Source organism: Macrobrachium nipponense, chromosome 38, assembly GCF_015104395.2.
Source record: "Macrobrachium nipponense isolate FS-2020 chromosome 38, ASM1510439v2, whole genome shotgun sequence".
In the NCBI taxonomy this organism is placed as follows: Eukaryota; Metazoa; Arthropoda; class Malacostraca; order Decapoda; family Palaemonidae; genus Macrobrachium; species Macrobrachium nipponense.
The window spans coordinates 56,622,631-56,641,595 of NC_061098.1; positions in this window are offsets into that span (position 1 = coordinate 56,622,631).

Below are 18,965 nucleotides of genomic sequence, written 5' to 3' on the forward strand. Positions count from 1 at the left end.
AAACAAACTTCGGTTGAAAGCTCAGGATGGAAACAAGGAGAGGAAAATTCTGGGGAAGGGATATTTTTTCCTGCTGTCAGGAAAGGGACAGGAGAGAGACAGCAGCTCCCAGCATGTCGAGTACTGCGAGAAATTTGCACAATGCTACATAATCAAATTTATAACAACGAACAAAAAATGATTTTCATTTTGGATAGATCAAGAGAAATGCACTTGAAGATTGAAAATACAATAAAGTTAAATAACTGTAATTACTATTGAACTTTGACGTAATAGTTTTATATGTGTGTATTTATACCAAAAAAACTGACACAAATTAACCTTAGATATGGGAAATAAAAAAGGCCATCATAAATCTGGTAACTATTAAAGTAGGAAAGTTGTATGACAGATTTATTCAACAATTTAGTTGCTTAGAGCAACTAAATTGCTGAATAAAAAATCTGCATAAAATTAATTTACTTTTTCATTTACAAAAAGTATAATATACTCATCATTAAGAGACCAAATAAATCAAATGTATTTTTAGAAAATGTATTATGTGCATGCAAGATTTTTAAATCAGATAATGAAATGTCAATTTTTGCTTATCAGTCATTTTTTGAATGAACTCACCTATTTATTGGAGTGTAGTTCCACTGAAGATCTAGTGTAAGCACTGAAGATGGCCATCGTTCAATGGCTGAAACAGCCGTCGGCTTCGGGAATTAATCAATGGAAAAACATATGACCAGTTTTTGTTTTCCCCTTCAAGACACAGACCTGAAAACGGGAAGAAGTGTGGAAGGCATTCAAAATGTTGTAAGAAAAGTACACACACACACACACACACACACACACACACACACACACACACACACACACATATATATATATATATATATATATATATATATATATATATATATATATATATATATATATATATGTGTGTGTGTGTGTGTTGTGTGTGTGTGTGTGTGTATTGAATATACATTCAAAGAAAGACTTGTATTTGGAATATACAATATAATATATATTCCAAAAAAAACATTGATGAATATCAACCATTATATAAATGACATTATATGAATGATTTTAGCATTTAAATGCCATTCGACACCACCAAGGTTGCGCAGAAAGAGCAGGAGGCAGAAACTCCCCCAAACATATTTGTATGCAAATGTAGTGGTAATTCCCTTCCCCCCCCCCCCTCCCCCCTTCCCCCTATGGCAATTTAATACTCGTGGGAAGGCAAACAGCGTTTTTCATTGTCATTGACATCATAACACGCATTTTCATGATATTAAACACAGCAGCTGCTGCAATGCAAGTAGACCATTTGATCCCCATAAATATTTGACCTGTAGTGTATCGTGTTGAAATGAGAGGCTTATGCAAAGGAAAGAATGTGTATTTATGTTTGTGAGTGTATGTGTATGTGTATATATACACATATACATTCATACACTAGTAATATATATATATATATATATATATATATATATATATGTGTGTGTGTGTGTGGGTGTGTGTGTGTGTGTGTGAGTGTGTGTGTGTGTGTGTGTGTGTGTAGGGCTGATGCCTTTGTATAATGAGGCGCCCTGTGAGGTTATTTAGACCTGCGATAATTTACGCTAAGGTTGGTTTGTTATAACTCTCCATCCTCATTGGAGTGTCTTGGATTTCGATGATAATTTCTAAGTTCATTCAGTATCTTCTTTCTGATGCGAGGTTTCCAGTTGAAACAGAGTATAAAAATATCTGTATTCTCGAAATCTACATGATGAAGATCAGATAAAATTGGACAGGTCTTCCAATCATATGATGGTTAATTGAAGTCTGACTACAATCTGGTTTATTTAAATCATCATAAAGTGAGCAAGACAGTAGCTCGAACATACGAACATACACACAGATGACATAGTAGATTACAAGTCATGTAGGCCGTTTGGGTTATAGGTCACTGTGGTTGTCTCAAGCAGGAAGCTTTGACAACCGTTTACAAAACAATAGGTTTGATGACCACAGATGACGGCAAACTAGACACTGACTGATACAACACGTCATCTTACCCTACTTTATCATATCTGGTCTGATCACATTCCTGCAAGCAAACTGGTTCACCTCGTGGGTCACTTGTTTTAATTAATCATAGTTTTAGTTTTTATATATGGAATAACATTCCATATTTTTATATTATGTAACACTTACACACATATATATATATATATATATGTGTGTGTGTGTGTGTGTGTGTGTGTGTGTGTGTGTGTAGATATATTTAAATATAAGAGGTTGAATATTACTCTCTCTCTCTCTCTCCTCTCTCTCTCGTCTCCTCTTCTCTCTCTCAATCTTGACCTTTCATCTGTTAAAGACATTCTGTGTATGCAATAATATTATATGTGAAAAATAATTAAATATGCTTCAAACATCATACTCTTGCAACGCATTTGTTTATATTTGGTATACATATTCTCATAATACTGTCATTATAAGCTGGATACATTCCGAAAGTCTATATGCTTATATTATATTCTTTTATGGAATCAACTTTATTCGGCCACTCCCTCTCATCATAAGATAGGTGGGTTCCCTTAAGGACGGGGGTCTCCTAAAGACAGGTGAGTTCCCTAAAGACAGGTGAGTTCCCTAAAGACAGGAGAGTTCCCTAAAGACAGATGGGTTCCTTAAAGACAGGCGAGCTCCACAATGTCAGATGGGTTCCAGAAAGACAGGGGTGTTCCCTACATTGGTGAGTTCCCTAAAGACAGGTGTATTCCAGAAAGTCTGGTGAGTTCCAGAAAGGCAAGGCTTTTCCCTAGATACGTGAGTTCCCTTAAGACAAAAGAGTTCTCTAAAGACAGGTAAGTTCCCTAAAGATTAGTGACTTTCCTAAAAATAGGCGAGTTCCTTATAGTGAGGCGAGTTCTCTAAAATCAAGTGAATTCTCTTCAAGACAGGGAGTTCCTAAAGACAAGTGAGTTCCCTGAAGACAGGTGGGTTCCCTAACGAAAGGCGAGTTCCCTAAAGATAGGTGAGTTCTGTAGACAAGGGAGTTGCCTCAAGACAGGTAATTTCCATAAAAAAGGTGAATTCCCTAAGAACAGGTGAGTTCAAGAAAGACAGATGAATTCCCTAAAGACAGGGGAGTTCCCTACTTACAGGTGAGCAAACGTCTTCCAGAGTTTGATTTGAGTTTCAAATGTCTAATATTTCACGGTGTTTTGTATAAGTCGTATCATGACTCAAAGGGAAATATAGAGATATCACTACATAGCAATATAACTTTGGGCCGACGCTACATAAGTATTCAATGAATTATTCAATAAAATCAAATAAATACAAAAATAAAAATAACTTGAAAAATAATCATAGCATCATATGAAAGATAACGGGATACGTTCATCTGTCGTCATATATTCCAAGGAATAGCAACACAAGTTGATAATGAAATGGATCAACCCCCAAAAAATCGTATAGATAGTCAGCCTTAATTAAATGAAGCTGCCCATAAGGTTGAGCCGAACACCAAGAAAGCTGGGATTATCACTAAGTTGTGAAGCTAGAAACGGGACCAGAACTGTATAAGGGGATAAAATGAAAATGTTACGGGCACTAAACAAAAGTTAGATTACTCCACGATTAGGGGGAGACTATTATACGCATTTCCGGATAAAAATATGGATCAGAATTCCTAATCAGAGTAATTAACTCGTAATTATAAAGCCAGGCGATATGTGAGGAATGCGTTTAATTACAAACACTAAATGACCAGTAATTTCAAAATTTAGTTTTAGTTTCCTGTAAAAGGGAACTATCGAGATGGTTTGGTCTGTCCGTCCTCAGATCTTCAAATTGCAGCCCTCTAACCTTAGTAGTTTTTATTGTATTCAAAGTTAAGTCTTGCCATCATCGTGCGTCTGCTACCGCTACAGGTGTCACCGGGCCATGGCTGAAAGTTTCATGGGACGTGGCTGAGTCTCATACAGCATTATACGCTGTACAGAAATCTCGATTGCACCAAAGACATTTATTCCTTGTTTGATGTTGCATCCAATGCAACATTAAATTTGGAGGGAATGTTGGCATCTGGGAATAACCTCAAATGATATTGATGGTGTTCTTTGTCCTTTGCAGATTCTTTGACATGGAATTCTTCTGGGCCAGGCTGTGGGTAATATCTATTTTATTATTTTTAATATACAAACAGTATACACACAAGAATGCCTATGAACACTGTCGCCAATTATTTGTTTTAAAGAAATTTATATGTCAACCCAAAAAATTACTTGTGGATGACACGTACTCACTCACTCACTGGTCTTCAAGTGTTTTTGTTGATTGCATACGGAGATCTGTTATCTTATTGTTTTCATAACAGAAACGAGATTTTTTGAACGTGATTTAACCTCCTTTGCGAGTTGAGTTCATCAGTATTTCAAAATGAAACCTGAAAGCTTCTTGGACTAGGAAAAAACCAGAGATGCTTGATTGCCTGAATCATAAAACACTTGCAACAATGGACTCGCTTTTGTAAGTCGATTTCTATCTTCTATTCGTATTTCACCTCTTTTTATTCTTGTATTCCTATTACTTTACCTCTTTGGATGTCAGCAAAAGTAGTCTTACTTTGGATGTCAGCAAAGTGGTCTTGCTTTGGTTGTAAGCAAATGTGATCTTGCTTCAGATGTAAGCAATAGTGGTCCTGCTATGGATGTACGCAAAATTGGTAGTGCTTTGGATATAAGCAAAAGTGGTCTAGCTTGACTGTAACAAATGTGGTCTTGCTTTGGGTGTACGCAAAAGTAGTCTTGCTTTGGATGTAAGGAGAAATAGTCTTGCTTTGGATGAACGCACAAGTAGTTTTGCTTTGGATGCATACAAAGGTAGTCATGCATTTGATATATGCTTTGGATGTAACCATAAGTGATCTTGCTTTGGATGTACTCAAAAGTAGTCTTGCTTTGGATGTAGACAAAAGTATTCTTGCTTTGGATGTAAGCAAAAATAGTCTTGCTTTGCATGCATGCAAAGGGTAGCCTTGTTTTTGGCTGACCACTAAAGACGTCTTGCTTTGGATGTATGCAAAAGTAGTCTTGCTTTGAATGTAAGTAAAAGTGGTTATGCTTTGGATGTACTCAAAATTAGTCTTGCTTTGGACGCACGGAAAAGTGGTCTTGCTTTGGATGTAGGCAAAAGTAGTCTTCCTTTAGTCGTATGCAAAAGTGGCTTTTCTTTGGAAGTACGCGAAAGTGACCTTACTTTGCATGTACGTAAAAATAGGCTCGCTTTTTATTTAGGCAACAGTAGTCATGCGTTTACTGAGAACTACAAAATGAGAAACTGGCTTCTTACCTCCTCGGCCTAAACAGAAAAGAAGAATTTATTCCCCTTTTAAATCTCTTGGGACAGATCTCTACATGATATTTCTTTTATGGAGGCTGAAGAAAATTCTCTAAAAATAACGTACAGGGTTAAAATATTCTCTGAATATTCTTGTTATTCTTGGTTATACGTTCTTCCTTTCAAGAAGGATGATGATAGATCATAATGAGTAATCATAATGAGTAATGATGAAAAACTCATATATTTGCTGTCCGGTATCGATAATTCACTTAGAGCATTTAATGGTGTGCGTATTCGGTATTGGACTTAAGGACCCCAGACTCCATCATGATATATATGCAGGTCTCCAGTCCTGTCCTGAATAGACTGTTGTATGTAATATGTATGAGTATGTATGACTGTATCCATCTCAAGACCTCATGCCCCATTCATGAACAAACCACCATCTCCTGAATGGACATTTTCCCACAATGCAAAAACTCTCATGACAAATACCAGCCAAGCAAGATATTCTTATACCGTACGAAACATCATCAAACTTTTAAATGGTGGGAGAAAACAAACAGCCCTCATATCTGCATGCATTCTTCTTCCGTTATGAAAGCCTGACTAAGAGTCGGAATACATTTCTTTACTTTTAAAGCTGCACCGCTCAGACCAAGTTCTTTTTTTCAGGTTGCCCCAAATAATTCATGATGGACACACGTGACTCTCGAAATAAACTCCAGCTTATGCATCTTTTTTTTAAGAGAGAGAAGAGGAGAGAGAGAGGAGAAGAGAGATGAATGTCCGCCCTTGTAGGTCCTCATAATGTATTGAATTTATGCCCAGCCTCTCATGCATTTATTGAACAGAGAGAGAGAGAGAGAGAGAGAGAGAGAGAGAGAGAGAGAGAGAGCGAGCAGTGTAAAAAGATACATTTTTACCACTGTCGGCCCTAGTTACGTATCGTATTCATGTCTCGTGCATTTACTGAGAGAGAGAGAGAGAGAGAGAGAGAGAGAGCACCACGGTAAATGTTCAACCTTGTGGATCCTAATAATATATTGTATCTATGTCTCACGTCCCATGCACTTATTGAGAGAGAGAGAGAGAGAGAGAGAGAGAGAGAGAGAGAGAGAGAGAGAGAGAGAGATTTACCCTTATAGACCCCAATTATTTACCTTACCTAGTTCTCATGCATTTACTGATAGAGAGAGAGAGAGAGTAGAGAGAGAGAGAGAGAGAGAGAGAGAGAGAGAGAGAGAGAGAGAGAGAGAGAGATGAGCTATACTGTCCAACCATACACACCGAATAAACGAGTAACTGAATAATAGGAAGAATATGATAACCTGAAAGAGAAATGGATGGAAACAGCACAAAACAAAAAGAGGAAAGGGAATACTGAAAGGGGAAGGGATAAATACGAAAAGAGAGCAGAGACAAGAAAATTGTTTGGAAATTGAGAACAAGGCCTTTCTTTAATGGCCTTATAGCGAGAAATTCCACGACTACCTGTCATCAAAACTCAAACAGCTACAAAAGAAAAAAAAATTAAGGCATATTAGATCACATTCATCTGTAAAAAATAAATTAAAATTAATGTTTGATCAGCAACTTGGTAAATTTAATGAACTGTCAACGAAAAGCTATTGAATTACCGGACAGGTGTACCAATAGCCAAAGGAGAATGGAAGACGAAATTAATAAAATGCAAAGTAGTGTACTGGTCCAATGGCGAAAGAAGAAATATTTGAATAAACTTCATTCCGTTCATTTACCCTAAGTATTCACTTTATCTTTTACAAGGGATGAGGAATTATTCGAGTTATACCTGTTATATATATATATATATATATATATATATATATATATATATATATATATATATATATATATATATATATATATACATATATACATATATATATATATATATATATATATATATATATTATATATATATATATATATATAATATATATATATATATATATATATATATATATATATATATATATACGTATATATATATATATATATATATATATATATATATATATATATAAAATGAAGATCCATAAAGCATCACAGGTGATTTAACTTCCGAGTCAGGAAGTTGCAAAAAAAAAATGCGCCACAAAAATAACGCTAAGCAGAAGGTAAATGACAGTGCTTAATTAAATTTTCCTCTTGATAATGAGCTATAAATCTCTCGCCTCTGGGAAGTTCATCTGAGATCCTGCTTCAAAAAAATTCGCCTGTGAATCAAATTTAGTTTTTGATGAAGGAGACTTGGGTCAAATTACCTTCAAGTCTTTACTGTGAAAACTGTTGCAGAGATGATGATGATGATGATGATGACGTGCCTAGAGAGAGAGAGAGAGAGAGAGAGAGAGACGTTATCTTGCACCTCTTGCTTTTTTTCATCTCTGTTGACACCTGAACAACTTCTATTCACGTTTTCATATACTATATATACATACATACATATATATATATATATATATATATATATTATATATATATATATATATTATATATATATATATATGTATGTAACTTTTCAGTCCTTATCGAAGAACCCTCTCGCTTTTTTAGTTTTATTCTGAATAAATAGAAATAAAAAAACAGTAGAGAAAACATGTAGTGTTTTCCCTACCAACAGAAACTTTTGAGCCTTTTAACAGATAACTATTCTTATTGCTTGTTCCCTCGTAGCCTTGGTGTCTTGAGGTAACAATCATCATTGCTTGTTCCCTCGTAACCTTGGTGTCTTTGAGACTCGAGCTTCGGTATCGCTCCCGTGTATGTTTTAATTAATAAAGTTCCTGTCTGAAGAACTGACGTCTCCTTCACCTCCCTGGGTACTATATGGTAGCAGAGCGTGGTTTGAGGGACTGCGGCGATCGTCTTGGACATTGAATTTTATTACGAAAGTTAAAAGAAAATGATGAGCAGCTAAAAGTTCCCGAACATCGGGGAGGGGGAGTAATCCGGAAGTTCTGTGTGTAAGATGCCGCAAATGTGAAGCCGTCTGTGAGAAGGAAAACCAATGGATTTCGGCTTATGAACTGGAAAGGGTGTATTGGTTCTGTCGACCAGTGTGCTTTGGGGAGCAGATATCATGGATAGATGAAGAAAAAAAATTTGTTGTGATGTTGCTGAACTGTTAATACATGGTGAGGCAGACGACCTGAGCCTGAAGTTGTGTGAGCCGAAGAATGGTAATTACGAGTCTTCACAGTAGCTTAATCCTTTTGCTGTTTTGAGTGTTTGTGAGTGCTTGGGGATCTTCTGGAAGAAACCTTGAACCCTGATGTTACAATCAACAATAAAGTGACACAGTTATAATCGGAAATTGTTGATATATATATATATTTTTTTCCCTCTCGAGGAATGATGGCGTCTTCAGAATACTCTGCAGTTTCCTTACCAGGATACATTGAGGATGAAAGTGAGCTTATGAACCAGTTGACCCGACTGGCTAACTTTGGAACCATAGACAATGCTGGAAATTTTATTTTCAAATTTTGTCATAAGTGTAAAGGCCCAGTATTGGGACATAAAGAAAATGGAGATGAGAGCAAGTGTGAAAATAATGAGTTGAATTTAGGTGAAGTGGAACAGGTAAAACGGTGGCTAGAAAACAAATGAACTTTTTGAGGCAGCAAAAAACCAGTTAGATCAAAGGTATGAGGCTAGAATTTGTGGACAGTGCAATAAACTATTTAAAAACAGAGCAACCAATATTTCGCATCAGAAAAACTTTCACAAAAAGTGGGATTTCGGTAAAGAAACAAACAGGATAATGTATGAAAAGAGTGATATGGATGAAAGACTAGACAAATTATTGAAAATCATTGAAAAGAATTTTGAGATAAACCAAGTTGGAAGTGGAAATAACCATGTTAATTTAGTTAAAAATCGGAAAGCTCCAATCTGGACTAATGGCCAGGATTTTGAAAGTTATTGCCATCAACTAAGGCTATGGGATTCACAGACAACCATTCCTCCAATTCAAAAATTTTTCGAATTAGTGGATAGTTTTAAAGACAAACAAAGAGAGTGGAGGATTATCAGAATTTGTGTCAAGAGAAGTTAATGAAAAAGTAAACACTAACAGTGTAACTATAATTGAAGACGTGATAAACTTGCTGAAAGGTAAATTTGAAAAAAACAATGTTGGAAAAAATGTCTGAATTGGTTTCTGAAATACAAAATTTGAACAGAAAGATAAAGAAACAGGTGAAGAGTATCTGAATAGATTCGAGAATCTTTTAGTGAAAATGGATAGAGCAAACTTTGGATCACAGTGGAAGTTATGGACTACAGTTTTGTTTTTAGATAAGTCTAAGTTAGAAACAACAGAAAAAAAATTCAATTATGAAACAACTAAAAAATGTAGAAGATAAAGTGACCATAGAAATTTGTAAAAAGGAGTTCAAGGAACTAAAGATAGAAAACCAAAGACCCGAAAAGGAATTGGACGTATTTTATACAAATAGACAAAGATCTACATCTAGATCAAATGATATGCAAAGAAATAGGAGACCATACTCTCGTTCGAGAGACAGAAGCCAAAACATGAGAGAGTCAGGAAGCAGATATCAGAGTAGAAGATATTACTCTCGATCAGGAGATAGAAACCGAAGCAGAATAGACGCCTTAAACGAAGAGAACCTTCAGAAAGGAGAAGTGAAGATCCTGAAGAGTTTGAAAGGAATCGGCAAAATCGTCCGTTGGAGGGCGGCAGGAGGCTGAGATCAGAATCGAGAGAGAAAAGGTGTAGAAATGAATGCTGTCTGAATAGATTAAGTAACATCAGATTTGTGAGTGTTGAAGATGAGAGAGAAGTAGAAATGCCTGAAATTTACTTTACGGATGAAATAAATGAAACTGAGATGATTATTGACAATGGTGCACCCAAAGTGTGGCAGGAATTAAATGGATAGAAGAATATCTGAAGAAAAATCAATTTGGAAAAGGGCAAGTTAATGTTAAAAGAATAGAAAAGAAAAAGTTCAAATTTGGACCAAGCAAAGTTTATGAATGCCACAAAAATGTTTGAAGTTCCACTGATAATTAAAGAAAAGACAAATGGAACAGAGTTCAGTAGACTACGAGTGCAAATTTATGCTATGATGCTAATATCCCTTTTTGTGTTCTAAAGAACAACTCCAGAAATGGAGTGCCTCTCAGGATTATGAGAGAGGAAAGGAAAACTAGTTATCAGAAGCCTGGTTCCAAACCTAGAAATAGATTTGATAACCACTAAAGGTAACCATCTTGCTGTTGTCTTGGAAACCAATAAAGAATGTAGCGAAGAAGAGATTGTAATGTTTGTCAAGAAACTGGAAAGCAATAAAGAGATATCAGAGTATAAAAGAGTAAAAAGGGTACATCTGGTATCTGGCCACAAGGGAGAAAGTCAACTACTCCATTTGTTCACATTGGCAGGAGTAATAAACCAACAGAACCAAAAAGATTATTAAGAGAGTTGTTAATGAATGTATACCCTGCCAAAGTATAAAAAATCATTAGGTATACCAAAAGTTGCCATCCCAACAGTGACGGAATTTAATCAAAAGGTCACAGTTGACCTAAAGCAAGTGAAGGAGGATAACATTCTGTGGATGGTAGACGCCTTCACAAAATTAATAAGTGGAGTTGTGCTCAAGAACAAAGAAGCAGTCACTGTTTTGCATGCCGTCACCCAGAACTGGTGCGAGAAATACGGATATCCTACTGAGGGATTTTGGGCAGACAATGAATGGATCAGAATTTCAAAATAAGGAAATGGAAAGTTTGGCTTCTGCAATGGGAATTACGATCAGGTTTGGCCCAACATATTCCCCTTGGAGTAATGGTTTGAACGAACGAAATCATTACAGCGCTGATCTAACTGTGAAGAAAGTGATGGAGGAGAATGATAGAATTACATTAGATGAAGCAGTTTCAAAAGCGGCCTGGTGTCATAATACTAACATAACAGTGAAAGGATATGCCCCATTACAGTTACTCACTGGGAGAGCTGTAGTAGTTCCTGGTATAACAAGTGGAAATGTAGCAACCGAATCTTTAATCTCGGAGTCAGAAGATTTCAGAAGACATATTGAAAATAAAAAAGAATTGGAATAAGAAGTATAGAGAAATTGAGTATGGTGAAAAGTTGAAAATTGCCTTAAATCAAGAAATGCGTCTTTTAATGATTATCTATATACACCCTGGGGAAAAAGTATTTTACCAGCACAAAGGTGGAAAACAATGGTTTGGTCCCGCTACGGTGGAAAAGGATGGAAGGGAGGGAAGAAGTATGGATTTTAGCAAATGGAGATATGAAAAAGGTAGCTTCTTGTCACTTACAACCTTACGGAACGTTAAGGACTTCAGCTCATGAGAAAAAAGAAGATGAGATTGCGTCGAAGGATGAGGCAGCTCTTACTGACCTGTCCGAGAGTGAAGAAAATTAACTTAGAAAGAGAGAAGAAGCAACAGTTGTTAGTAAACCTGATTTGGCAGAAGTGAATTATGACAAAATGACCGTGAAAGATCATCTTCCATCTGAAAAAAGACCGAAGAAAAGTAAAATTATAACTATGACCTTCAAGAATGGAGAGGAATACAAGGGAAAAGTGACTGAAGTTGAACAAACCTAACTCCAAGCGCAAATTCGTGTGCTTCATAAAACTAGAGGGAGGTAAAACTATTGAAGTTGACTTCGAAAATGAAATAAGGGACTGGAAATATCTGATTAATGAAAAAGAAGAAGAAACTGAAGTAAGAGAGACTAAAGAAAATGTCGAACTAGATAACATTGGTACTTACTGGATGAAAATGTCAAATGTCGAGTGCTTAGTAGAGGAAATAACCACATATGTAGTAGAAGTTCCAAAGAGTCGTCATCATGAGCCTGAAGTTATAAACGCTAAAGAATAAGAACTTGAAAATTTTGAGTATTATGAAGCATGTGAAGAAGTAAAAGATACAGGACAGGAGAAAATTGGTTCAAGGTGGGTCATAACTGAAAAAGAGAGACAAGATGGGCAGAAGACCAAAATAAAAGCAAGGTTAGTTGCTAGAGGATTCCAGGAAACGGAGAAACCAAAAATCAGATTCCCCAACCGCCTTGAGAGAGTCTTTCAAGACTTTCATCGCAGTATCGGCTAATGAAGGATTTGAGATGGAGAGCGTCGACATTTCAGCAGCTTTCTTACAGGCCGAAAAGCTGGAGCGTGATGTGTTTGTTGAACCACCCAAAGATGTTAAAAAAGGAAGGAACCATTTGGAAACTGAACAAGCCAATCTATGGGCTTGAAGACGCAGGTAGGAAATTTTGGCTTAAAGTAGACAAGATTTTTAAAGCAAGAGGAATGAAAACACTGCATGGAGATAAACGCCTTCTACTACCTCCATGAGGGCGGATCATTACTTGGTATGATTTTATGTCATGTTGATGATTTTTCGATTTCAGGAAAAAGAGAATTTGTGGATATGATCAAGGATCTTTTAATGAAAAATTTTACGATTTCTAAGGTGGAGTCATCCGAATTCAGATTTACAGGGATTGATATAGTTAAAACAAGAGAAGGAATAGAAGTAAGCATGGAGGATTATGCCCAATCTATTGAGGAAATCAAACAAATAAGGAAAATTGGAAATGACGAACCTCTAACAAAACCGAATATAAAGTTTTCAGGAAGTATGCAGGAAAAATCCAGTGGTTGGCGGAAAATGTCCGACCCGACTTGGCTATTGTTGCATTGAACATGTCTATGAAAAATAAAGATGCTACGATCGGTGATCTAAAGAGAGTAAACAAAATTGTTAAGAAAATTAAATCAAGAGAAAGCAAAATAAAGTTCGGTAAAATAGGGAAGAAAGAAGACCTGAAAATTTATGGCCTCGGCGATGCAAGTTACAGATGTGACTCAAAGTCAATTGGGGGTAACTTGATTTTAATGGGAAACAAGAAAACTGATATAGTAGCTCCTATATATTGGAAAACAAAAACCATCAAACAAGTTTGCCATTCGGCCAAAGACGCCGAAACGAGGAACTTAACTAAATTAGTAGATGACAGTGTTTATTTAGCAAAAAGTGTTGAACAACTTATGTTTGGAGAAAAAGGAGGAAAAATCCCAGTAAAACTGTTCACGGACAGCAGACCAACGCTGGAAAGTATAGCCTCATCAAAACAGGTAGAAAGAAAATTGTTAAGAAACGCAGTGGCAGACTTGAAGGAGAAACTAATTCATAAAGAAGTAGAATCATATAGTTGGCTGAATACTAAAGACATGATAGCAGACATATTAACAAAGGAAAATAAAGAGAGTGATGACATGGTGGTGTCTTAGTTAGGGGAAGACTTAGAATGGCTTTAAATGAAGACAATCTTTTTCATTTTAAAAACGATGAGTTCAGGCTAGAAAAATGTTAAAATTAAAGAGAAGGGAAACAGGTTTTAAATATATGTGTAATTTCTTTTGCAATTCTTAGATATTTATGCAATGGAATGTTGTATGCGAGGTAGACTATTATAGTTCTTTTATTATGAAATGCTATTGTTTGTATTCATATTACAATGTACGTTTAGTTTTAGCTTGATAACGATTTTATATTTGATGCTATATTTTATCCACTTTATTATAATCAGTAACTTCTGTATAGATCTCTGTTTGTTTAACGAAGTAAAACAAAAAAGGACGGCGGGGGAATAACAGATAACAATCCTTATTGCTTGTTCCCTAGTAACCTTGGTGTCTTTGAGACTCGAGCTTCGGTATCGCTCCCGTGTATGTTTGAATTAATAAAGTTCCTGTCTGAAGAACTGACGTCTCCTTCACCTCCCTGGGTACTATACCTTTCAGTATATATAATATATATATATATATAATATATAGATATATATATAATATATATATATATATAATATATATATTTAATATTATATATATTATACACTACATATATAATATAACATATACTAATATATATAATATATAATATATATATTTGTGTGTGGGTGTGTGTGTTTAACATATATATATATATATATAGATATATATAATATATATATATTATATATATATATATATATGATATATATATAATAATAATATATTAATATATATACTATATATATATATTATATATATAAATATTATAATATATTAATATAAATATAAATATACATATATATATACATTATATATATATATATTATTATATATATATATGTGTGTAGTGTGGTTTGTGTTTACATATTTATATGATATATATTATTATAATATAATATAATATATATATATATATATATACTATATATATACATATATATAAATTATATATATATATCATGTATATATATCTTTGTTCCCAACTAGAATTATATCTAGGTTACATTATCTCTTAATGCAATGCAGTCATTTTTAAGTTTCTTTCCGAGTATATTGTCACTAGTTTAATGAACCCGAAAAATCAGTAACAATGAGAAACTTAACTTATCTAATCATATTTTTATGGCTGACAAATTTTCAGCAATGCAATTCAAGATAAGGAACTGGATTCAAGTAGTTTTATTGTAATCAGAGGTATAGATGATATAATGCTTCCTTATCATTGCAAGGTTTCAGATATCTATTCATGGAAATAGTTTGGAGTAATAAGTGTTTTATATCAACAGAAGCAGAATAGATTGATTAATGCAATATCCTTTGAACAATATAAAGAAGAATCGTCATTTAAACGGCAATCACTTTCGTATGTCACACAAAAATATAACAGATAAACAAAAAGAAATTATTTAACCTCTCCTCTCTCTCTCTCTCTCTCTCTCTCTCTCTCTCTCTCTCTCTCTCTCTCTCTCTCTGCCTTTAAAGCCAAAGTGAAGCCCAAAAAGACATAGTGAAGCCTGAAGTTTAAGGTCCGAGTGGAGCCCAGGTCATTCGATGAAATGGGTCCTTATATACGGCGGCTTAAACGATTCCTGACAACGGCCAGGATTAACGAGATGAAACAGGCCTAAGAGCCGCCGCCCAAGTAGAGTCTAGGGTTTTAGGGGTGCTGATGAGAAAACGCGCCTGAAAAATGGAAAGTAAATGGAAGGAAAAGGGTCAATAAATTGAAGGAAAACTATGAATAAAAAAAAGGAAAGGCAAGAGAGCTCGTGAGTTAGGTGAGAGGGAAACCTAGGATATATATATCACATGATTCTAAATAAGAAATTCTTTGATAAAATCTATTAGTATTCCATGTTGGTGATGGCTATGTCATTAAAAGAGATCATAAAAATATTAAACTGAAGAAGTGGATGTCTGTTAATTGACATTCAAGTAACGGCTGCTTAAAAACCAAACTCATCATTTTTCACAAGTTTTTCTACCCAACTTTTAAATATGAAATTTCTTATTTCCTTCCCATCTATAAGAACACTTTTTTTAGAGAAAACATTGTTGGCCCTAACATATGTGCATTTAGAGTTGCACAAGTGTTATAGTCTGTAGTATAACTGTTATGGCAATTAACAAAATGTGCACAATCTTATCTGTCAGAAAAGTCACTTTCTTCATCAATAATTTTCCTGTAGTTTGGAAACTGGCAACTGAACGTAGAGAAAAATATAAGCTCAACTACTTACTAATAAAATCGGCAAAATATATGAGCCATCACATATTTCATATAATTCCCTTTAAAAACAAACAAACACGTATTTTTAATTCTCGAATTCAAAAATTGCGTTATTCATTTGTGATCAAGCAATTCTTGTCAATTTTCTGGTACCTTTCAGTGAACGATTCGCGTTTCCAAGCCAACATTTTATCATCAGAATTCGAGCCACTGGACTGATTGAAATTTCCTGACCCACGCGAATGGATCTCATCTCGAGGAATATTGAAAAACGTTTGGGTCAATCCCTTTAATGGATTTGACTGAATAGGATACAAATATCTTGTTTTTGCTTTTTTTTCGTTTAGTGGTGATGGGTTGGCAATGGAATGAAATAGAATACTGAGGCCAAATGCCAGGCCATGGCACCTACGATGTCAATCAGCGCTGAAACGGAAATTAAGATTTATAAAGTATTAAATGTGGCAAAGGAAGAAATCTCTCAGTTGCGCTGTAACACATTTGTTAGCAGACGGTGGAAATTGAGATGGAAGAAAGAGAATATGAACGGAGGCACAGTCAAAGGAATGAAGGCGGTCGCAGCTAAGGGCCGAAAGAACGCTGTGAATATCCTTAAGGTGCCTGAGGTGCCCCGATTACATCAAACCCCCTAAGGGGGCAATGGGTTGAGGGTTAGGTTCTGTTTTCGAAAAGTTCGAAGATAACCGTGGAGAAGATAAATATTGAGAATAATATAAAAACTGACATTGTTCGTCTATGAAATTTACTAAATAATAATAATAATAATAATAATAATAATAATAATAATAATAATAATAATAATAATAATAATAATAATAATAATAATGAATTAACAGAAACATTTCTGTAACACTATCCTGTCATTAACAGATCATCTCAACATAAGATTGTATATTATCAATTTCAATATAACATGGCAATATTTCTTATCTAAAATATGAAAAGACTATTTTAATTAAGAATTATTTTATACAAATCGATAAATAGAATTTTTTGTGACACAGGAAAGCGTGAAGAATTCTTATTGCCAAACAGGTGAGAGGTATATATACAATTAATTCTTCTAATAGATCTTTTTGTTACATATAACTTAAACTGCGGCCAAAACTATAAAGGAGAGTCTGAATATTTCAGGCGAGCTATTCTGAGTCTGTTTAAATATTTACTATTTCCACGGACCGAGACAGTGTCCATTGGGTCAATTTATAAAGAGTATTCTGTTTGGGTTCCATGGTACAAACAAACCTCCACCTGTGAATTTCTCTCTCTCTCTCTCTCTCTCTCTCTCTCCTTTTAAATAAAAAGTTAGGAATCAGTACATTATTAATAGTAGTGGCTTGGAAATACAGCTTCACGTCTATAAGAATGTGTATATAAACATATACATATATATATTATATATATATATATATATATATATATATATATATAATATATATATATATATATATATATACGTATAGTGTTCACCTCGTATTCGCGCGGGTATGTGTACAGCCCACCCCCCCGAATAGCTAGAATCCGCGGATAGCTGAAACCTTATAAAAATGCTTAAAACTGCCTATTTTCGTTAGCTAAAACTCAAGAAAAATTCACCGCAAATGTTGAAACCTGTTTTTTTTAATAGTTTTATCACAAAAAGTGCATTTTATTATGAAATTGATAAAAAAAAAATAACAGAATTTGTGGATATCTCTCATAGAAAAATACCGCGAATACGAGAATTTCAACCGAACAATGGGTAGATATGGTCCATAGAGAAATCCACGAATACATGAGTCCGCTATTGCCGAGAAAACGAATGCAGGGGTCCAATAGTAATTATATATATATATATATATATATATATATATATATATAGATATATTATTATATAATATATATATATATATATATAATATATCTATATATTATAGATATTATATATATAATAAGATATATACCTTATAGCATTATATATATATATATATTATATATATATATATATTTTTATATATATATTATATATATGTGTGTGTGTGTGTGTGTGTGTGTGTGTAAATAAATTTTTCTTTTAAAACAGGAAACATCTCAAGTATAAAAGACCCATTTAAACAATGGTTTAAAGCTGAGGAATATTTCGGTGGGCCGAGTCCCACCTTTATTAAGTAGTCATTCACTACCTTGATAAGGGTGGGAGTTAGTCCGACCCGAAATATAGCCCTTAGCTTCAAACCAGTGTTTTATTGGGCCTTTCAAACTTGAGATACATATATGTGTATATATACACACACAAATATATATATATATATATATATATATATATATATATATATATATATATATATATATAAACAAGATAAATTTTCAATGGAGAATTTCCCTTCACAAAACATTTCCAAGAATATCCAGCATCTTCCAGGGAAGCTTCACTTAAGAAAAGAGCCAAATGCATCCGTGCCTTACCGAACGGGACTCCAGAGCCCAGAAATATTTGAAAGCTGGAATGCTGGAATATCTCAAAAGTCACGGAGTTGCTGGAATGTTGTTGTGCTTACACTAGTGACATTGCATGATACCCATGATGGTTACAATGAATTACAGACAGAGGCACATACAAGGGTACTACAGGAATTTGACTGAATGATTCATCAAATTCAGGCTGTCAAATCAAGCACTGAGGCACCTTTATCCATTCGGCTCTTAATTAGCTCTGAAGACAGTGAAAAATGGAGTTGGAGCGGTTGGACAGCAGAATTAAGAGATCCAGAAAATAAATAAAATGAAGTACAAGAATCTATTGGTGGCCTTTTGTGAACATTGGGAATGCTAAATAGTAATAAAAAAAAAATTGTTTTAGTTACATGTCGGTAGATTTTAGGATGTCACTATTTTGTATTTTGATGAATCATTTTCAATTTTCTTCAGTAACTGATCCTTCTGTCTGTATTTATCATTACTTTCGGTAACTTCCTTCAAATGAACACCACGTCCTTTGGAAGCTTGAATGTTCAGTCAATGGAGCC